The following is a 7,435-nucleotide window of genomic DNA, read 5'->3' as shown; positions in this document are numbered from 1 at the left end:
ATTTTTAGTAGAGATGGGGTTTCACCATGTTGACCAGGATGGTCTCGATCTCTTGACCTCATGATCCACCCGCCTCGGCCTCCCAAAGTGCTGGGATTATAGGTGTGAGCCACCGGAGAGTTTTTGACATAAAGAGCTGTTGAATTTTGTTGAAGGCCTTCTCTGCATCTATTGAGATAATCATGTGGTTTTTGTCTTTGGTTCTGTTTATGTGATGGAGTTGTAGGACCTTGCTCCAGTTCTTGTGGAAGGCTGCCCTCAGATCGGCAAGCCCTTGAGCATCCAATGGCTCAAAACTCCTCCGGATAATCTCACCTTGGTGACTGTGAACTTTATCAGCTCCTGTTACTGTGCTGCTGGAAAAGCATTCCCCTATAGAACTCATTGGAAGCTGCCAGCAGGTGGCATAGACCCTGACAGCTCTGTCACTGCTGTGTGACTAAAAGCATCCTCCCATAAATCTTCTTAGAAGTAGCTTGCCCAACAAAATTGCTGGCTTCTCCACAATCAAACCAGAATGGTACAAATTTGGAAATGGAGCCCTTTCCACTGGCTACAGGTTTCCCCTGCAGTGAGTCCCATCAACCAAAATGAGATCTATAAATCCTGACAATGTAAAAAAAAAAAAAAAAAAAAAAAAAAAAAAAAAAAAAAAAAAAAAAAAAAAAAAAAAGTAGCGTGCCCATAGATAGAAGCATCGCACACTGCACCCTCTTCACTGCGCACAGCCCACCTCCATGCCTCAGTGACCTAATGGGGTGGACCCATTACTGCACACGGCCCACTTTCTTGCCTCGACAACCTAATGGGAACGGGCCCCTTGCTGCGCACTGTCCACCTCCCGGCCTAGGTGACCTAATGGGGGTGGACCCCATGTTTTATTGCTGACGACCCTATCACTATCCTTAAAGATGACTTCCTCACTGCCCTGCCCCCTCACCTATACACAATAAATACTCACACTTCTGGACATTTGGGGCCTCGCCTGTCTCCACTCATAGGTGGCGTGGCTCACCAAGCCCAGCTGCATTTTCCTTGTACTTCTGTGTCCTGTCTCTTTATTTCTCAGATCCCGCGCCTCAGCACAGCATAAGGGACAACCCACGACCCTGTGGGGCCCTCAGCCTTACATCCTGAATATCTTTGTTAATTTTCTGTCTCGTTGATCTGTCTAATATTGACAATGGGGTGTTAAAGTCTCCCACTATTATTGTGTGGGAGTCTAAGTCTCTTTGTAGGTCATTAAGAACTTGCTTTATGTATCTGGGTGCCCCTGTATTGGGTGCGTATATATTTAGGATCATTAGCTCTTCTTGTTGCATTGATCCTTTTACAATTATGTAATGACCTACTTTGTCTCTTTTGATCTTTGTTGGTTTCAAGTCTATTTTATCAGTGGCTAGGATTGTGACTCCTGCTTTTTTTTGCTCTCCACTTGCTTGGTTAATCTTCCTCCATCCTTTTATTTTAGCTTATGTGTATCCTCGCATGTGAGATGGGTTTCCTGGATACAGCACACCAATGGTTTTTGACTTTTTAACCAATTTGCCAGTCTGTGTCTTTTGATTGGGGCATTTAGCCCATTTACATTTAAGGTTCATATTGTTATGTGTGAATTTGATCCTGCCATTTTGATGCTAGCTGGTTGTTTTGCCCATTAGTTGACACAGTTTCTTCATTATGTCAATGCTCTTTACCATTTGGTACATTTTTGGAGTGGCTGGTAGTGGTTGTTCCTTTCTATGTTTAGTGCTTCTTTCAGGAGCTCTTGTAAAGCAGGCCTGGTGGTGATGAAATCTCTGAGTGCTTGCTTGTTCATAAAGGATTTTTATTTATCCTTCACTTATGAAGTTTAGTTTGGCTGGATATGAAATTCTGGGTTGAAAGTTCTTTTCTTTAAGGATGTTGAATATTGGCCCCCACTCTCTTCTGGCTTGTAGGGTTTCTGCTGAGAGATTAACTGTGAGTCTGATGGGCTTCCCTTTGAGGGTAACCCCACCATTCTCTCTGGCTGCCCTTAGCATTTTTTCCTTCATTTTAACCCTGGTGAATCTGACGATTATGTGCCTTGGGTTTGCTCTTCTTGAGGAATATCTTTGTGGTGTTCTCTGTATTTCCTGGACTTGAATATTGGCCTGCCTTGCTAGACTGGGGAAGTTTTCCTGGATAACAACCTGAGGAGTGTTTTCCAGCTTGGATACATTCTCTCCGTCACATTCAGCTACACCTACCAAACATAGATTAGGTATTTTAACATAATCCTGTATTTCTTGGAGGCTTTGTTCATTTCTTTTCACTCTTTTTTTCTCTAATCTTGCCTTCTTGTTTTATTTCATTGAGTTGATCTTCAATCTCAGATATCCTTTCTTCTGGTCAATTCGGCTACTGAAACTTGTGTATGCTCCACAAAGTTCTCGTGTTGTGTTTTTCAGCTCCATCAGGTCATTTATATTTTTCTCTAAGCTGTTTATTCTTGTTAGCATTTCGTCAAACCTTTTTTCAAGGTTCTTAGTTTTTTGCATTGGGTTAGAACATGTCCTTTTAGCTCAGAGAAGTTTATTACGCACTTTCTGAAGCCTGTTTCTGTCAATTCATCCAACTCATTCTCCATCCAGCTGTGTTCCTTTGCTGGTGAGGAGTTGTGGTCCCTTGGAGGAGGAGAGGCGTTCCAGTTTTGGGTGTTTTCATCCTTTTTATGCTGGTTTCTTCCCATCTTTGTGGATTTATCTACCTGTGGTCTTTGTAGTTGGTGACTTTCAGATTGGGTCTCTGAGTGGGTGTCCTTTTTGTTGATGACGAAGTTATTTTTTCTGTTTTTTAGTTTTCCTTCTAACAGTCAGGCTCCTCTGCTTTATGACTGCTGGAGGTCCACTCCAGACCCTGCTTTCCTGGGGATCACCTGCAGTGGCTGCATAACAGTAAGGGTTGCTGCCAGTTTCTTCTTCTGTTATCTTTGTCCCAGAAGGATACCATCAGATGTGAGCCTGAGCTCTCCTTTATGAGGTGTCTCTTTGGATATACAGGGGTAGGGGAGCGGCTTGAGGAGACTGTCTGTCCCTTACAGGAGCTCAAGTGCTGAGCTGTGGGTTCCACTGTTCCATTCAGAGCTGCTGGGCAGGTACATTAAAGTCTGCTGCAGCAGAGCTCGTAAAGGCCTTTTTTTCCCAGGTGTTCTGTCCTGGGACGGTAGGGCTTTATTTATAAGTTTCTGACTTGCTGCTGCCTTTTTTCAGAGATTTCCTGCCTAGCAAGGAGGTAGCCTAGTCACAGTCTGCCAGCAGAGGCATTGCTGAGCTGCCATGGGCTCTGCCTAGCTGCTGTGTGAACTTCCTTGCAGTTTTGTTTATGGAGGTATAGTTAGAACTGCCTCAGTAATGGTGTTCTGCCTCTGTAATGGCGGACTGCCTTGGTAATGGTGGACTGCCTCAGTAATGGTGGATTGGCTGGGTAGTAGCGGACTACCTTGGTAATGGCAGATACCCTTCCCCCCACAGAGCTGGACTGTCCCTGGTCCAGCTGTGCTTGCTGTGAAACTCTCAATCCAGAGCGTTTCAGATTGCTGGTCTTTGTTGGGGTGGGACCAGCTGAGCCAGGTCACCTGGCTCCCTGTTTCAGCCCCGTTTTTTTCAGTTGAATGCATGACTCTGTCTCCCAGGCATTCCAGGCACCAGTTGAAACAGTGCCCAGATTTGTGTGAGTTTTTGTGCGGAGACCCACTGCACCAGCTGAAACAGCCATGCTGGAGACTCACGGCACTTTTCTGTGGGAATCTCCTGGTCTGTGGGCAGTGAAAATTCATTGGAAATGCGGTGATCACTCACCCTCTGCGTTTTCACTGGGAGCTGTAATGCAGAGCTGTTCCTATTCAGCCATCTTGGATCCAACGTCCACCAATCATATATAATCTTATAGTTACTTATAATCATAAAGATACATACTCAATATAACCTTTAATTTTACTAATGACTATTGGGTTTTGAAGCATGGAACTGAGGTGACACTGTGAACAAGGTGATCCTAAGGCAAGATACTCTAAGCCCTCTGTCACGCCCGCGTAAGGGCTGCTGGAGGGTGCCTCGGCTGTGCGGCAGCGCCAGCACTAGGAAAGCGCCCACTGTTAGCCAGCTAGGGAAGAAGACGTTCAAAATGGCCAAGACATCTCCTTCCTGGGGAAGTTAGGAGAAAACTCCGCTCCTCCAAGCTCTTGCAGTAAGTCCTGACGGCTGTCAGGGAGGCCCACGGACATCAGGGGGCTTAACTGTCTCTATGTGAGGCTGTGCTTCAGTGGTCACGTTCCATGTCCACTCTCGTGCCCTGCTTCTGCACGTGGTTTCTCTTTTTCTCAGAAGATAAGAATTAACAATAGTAAATGTCCTTGACATTTCTGACAAATATGCAAAGAGCGCTGACGCATGAGGTTTTTCACCTCAGCTACTTGAAAGTCCTGAGCCCCCATCTCCAAGACACGTGATTTGCCTGACCCTGTCACCGACCACCATCACCTCACCCTACCTTCCCTGCCCCCTGCTTCGTACTCAATAAAGTCAGTGTCCAGGCACTCGGGGCCACTGCAGGTCTCCCCGCTGTGGCTGGCAGTGGACCCCTGAGCCCAAATTCTGTTTTCTCTATCTCTGTCTCTGTGTCTTTTATTTCTACAATTTCTCGTCCCTGCACCAACAGGGAGGGGTTCACAGAACCCTATAGGCCTGCACCTTATATGGGGTGGCGGGCAATACAAGGGCAGATTCCCAGCGCCAGAGGTGTGGTCAGCCAGGTCAGACAAGAGCCATGGGGCATCTGCCAGTGTGAGCAAGCTCCCATGGGAGGGACCACAGGCTGCAGGTGAGACAAGGAGGCACTGGGCCTTCCACCATGTAAAACGTGCATCCTGTCAAAGGCACGTGGCAAACACCACATCCAGCCCCTTTGTTTCCCATGGGCACAGGGCTACCAGCCACCTGGCACCAGAACCCAGTTTAGCTGAGGGCTCTCAAGATAGGGTGGAGGGAGTCCTCGGAGGCTCTGCTGACGCTCAGCCCAATAGAGTGACAGGTGGCAACCTGGCCCCAACTGCAGCTTGTGTGTGAACAATTTACCTTTACAGGTTATTTATAAGCTCTTTGCCTTCAGCATAGTGAAAGGCCTCAGGAAGTGTTCCAGGTGAGAGGAAGCGAGTGAGTGCACTTCCTCATCTCTGCTGCCGAACTCATCACCAGACCCTGGGCAGAACGTGTGGAAAAGGTAAGTGAAAACCGAGACGCAATCAGCAGCAAGGAGAACTGGGGAAACACCAAATACGCTCTGCCAAGATGACGCAGGACTAGAAGGCCCCAAATTCAGGCTTGGCCCCAGAGGTTCTCGGCCTCACCCAGGAAAGAATGTAAGGGTAATCTGTGGCAGGAGAAGGCAGGTTATGAAGTAGCCGTGTATGGAGAGGGGCTGCTCTTTGCAAAGCAGGGCTAACCCACAGGAAGTGCATCCAGAGTAGCTGTGCATGGGCTAATGGCAGCGGTATTTATTTATTTGTATTTATTTTTTTGACATGAAATCTCGGTCTGTCCCCCAGGCTGGAGTGCAGTGGTGCAATCTTGGCTGACTGCAGCCTCCACCTCCGGGGTTCATGCGATTCTCCTGCCTCAGCCTCCCAAGTAGCTGGGATTACAGGCGTGCGCCACCACACCCGGCTAATGTTTGCATTTTTAGTAGAGATGAGGTTTCACCATGTTGGTCGAGCTGGTCTCGAACTCCTGACCTCAAGTGATCTGCCTGCCTCAGCCTCCCAAAGTGCTGGGATTACAGGTGTGAGCCACCATGCCTGGCCAGAAGCTGTATTTACACCTACTTTTAATTATATGCAAATTAAGGAACTTTTTAGAACTTTCTAGAGTTTTGGGGGTTTCCAGAACCACGTAAGGTAACTTTTGGGACATTTGCATGGCGTGTTGCGTGGCACTTGGTCTTATTTGGGCGTTTGGTGTTACTTGTTTAGGTGGTTACTTTATGAGTACCCTTTACCCGCCGATTTGATAGCATGCTAGGCATAGCACACATCACATAAGCAAAGCAACCAAAACAAGACAGCTGGATCCAAGTTATTCACAAAATTGGGACCTCTCCACCTGGCTAGACTCGGTTTGCTCTAACAGGCATGGAAGACAGGGGAGGAGGGGAAGAGGATCCCAGAGCAGCAAACAAGGAAGACCCAGGGCGATCCTGGCTCACCCAGTACTGGCAGGGGAACGCACAGAAGGGGCATTTACCAGTCCACGGAGCCAAAATGGCACTGACTGGTCTCCCTGGCTTGGAGGGGTTCAGCCATCGGGAGCAGAGCAGCCAGCCAGCCACAGCAGTGGGTCTCACACAAGGTGGCACCGTGGCCGCCCACCCATCCACTCGGCTCTGCCACCTGTCAGGAAAGATGATGGCCCTCAAAAGAGCCTGTGGCCAGTGTCACGGGTCTGCAGTGTCACAAAGTTCCACGTCCCAGCTGCGGTGTTTGCAGCTTTGATGGCCGCAGTGCTGGACATTGTCTCTCACTAACCCGCCACCTTGCGTCATTTGCTGCCCTGCCAGTCACCGCCTCTCTGCCAGTCACCGCCTCTCTGCCAGTCACCACCTGTCTGCCTCCCACCATCTTCTCTTCATCCCCTTTGTGGTCACCATGGTGATGCAGGGCAGGTGAGCCCCAAAACTGGGGCTTGGCCCAGAAGGGTCCTTGACTTTACCCAGGAAAGTATGCAAGGGCAAGCCAGTGGTGGAAGAAGGCAGCTTTACTGAAGCGTCCATGTACAGAGAGTGGCAGGTCCTTGCAGAGCAAGGCCAGCAGGCAGTGCACACAGAGTAACCGCCAGTAGGGTGCTGGCAGCTGTATTTACCCACTTTTAATTACATGCAAACGAAGGAAGTTATTTATTTTTTATTTTTTGAGACCAAGTCTCGCTCTGTTGCCCAGGCTGGAGTGCAGTGGCATGATCTCGGCTCACCATAGCCTCCAGCTCCCCGGTTCAAGAGGTTTGCCTGGCCGGGCATGGTGGCTCAGGCCTGTAATCCCAGCACTTTGGGAGGCTAAGGTGGGCAGATCACCTGAGGTCAGGAGTTGGAGACCAGCCTGGCAGTGTCAGTAGGAAGCAGATAGGCATAAATGCTACATTAAAAAACAAGAATGTCCCAAATCAAATTAAAGAATCAGAAAGGAATAACATAAACCTGACGCTAGCAGAAATAGGAAAATAGTAAAAATTAGAACAAAAATAACAGAAAAGAAGAACAGAAAAACAGAGGATGAACAAAGCTGATTTTTTGAAAAGATCAACAAAATTGACAAACTTTTAGCTAGATGGACTAAGAAAAAGAAGAGAAGACTTGGCCGGGCGCGGTGGCTCAAGCCTGTAATCCCAGCACTTTGGGAGGCTGAGGCGGGTGGATCACGAGGTCA

This window comes from Cebus imitator, unplaced genomic scaffold, assembly GCF_001604975.1.
Source record: "Cebus imitator isolate Cc_AM_T3 unplaced genomic scaffold, Cebus_imitator-1.0 Scaffold509, whole genome shotgun sequence".
Lineage (NCBI taxonomy): Eukaryota > Metazoa > Chordata > Mammalia > Primates > Cebidae > Cebus > Cebus imitator.
The sequence above is the reverse complement of the archived record's forward strand: the minus strand, read 5'-3'. Positions refer to the sequence as shown.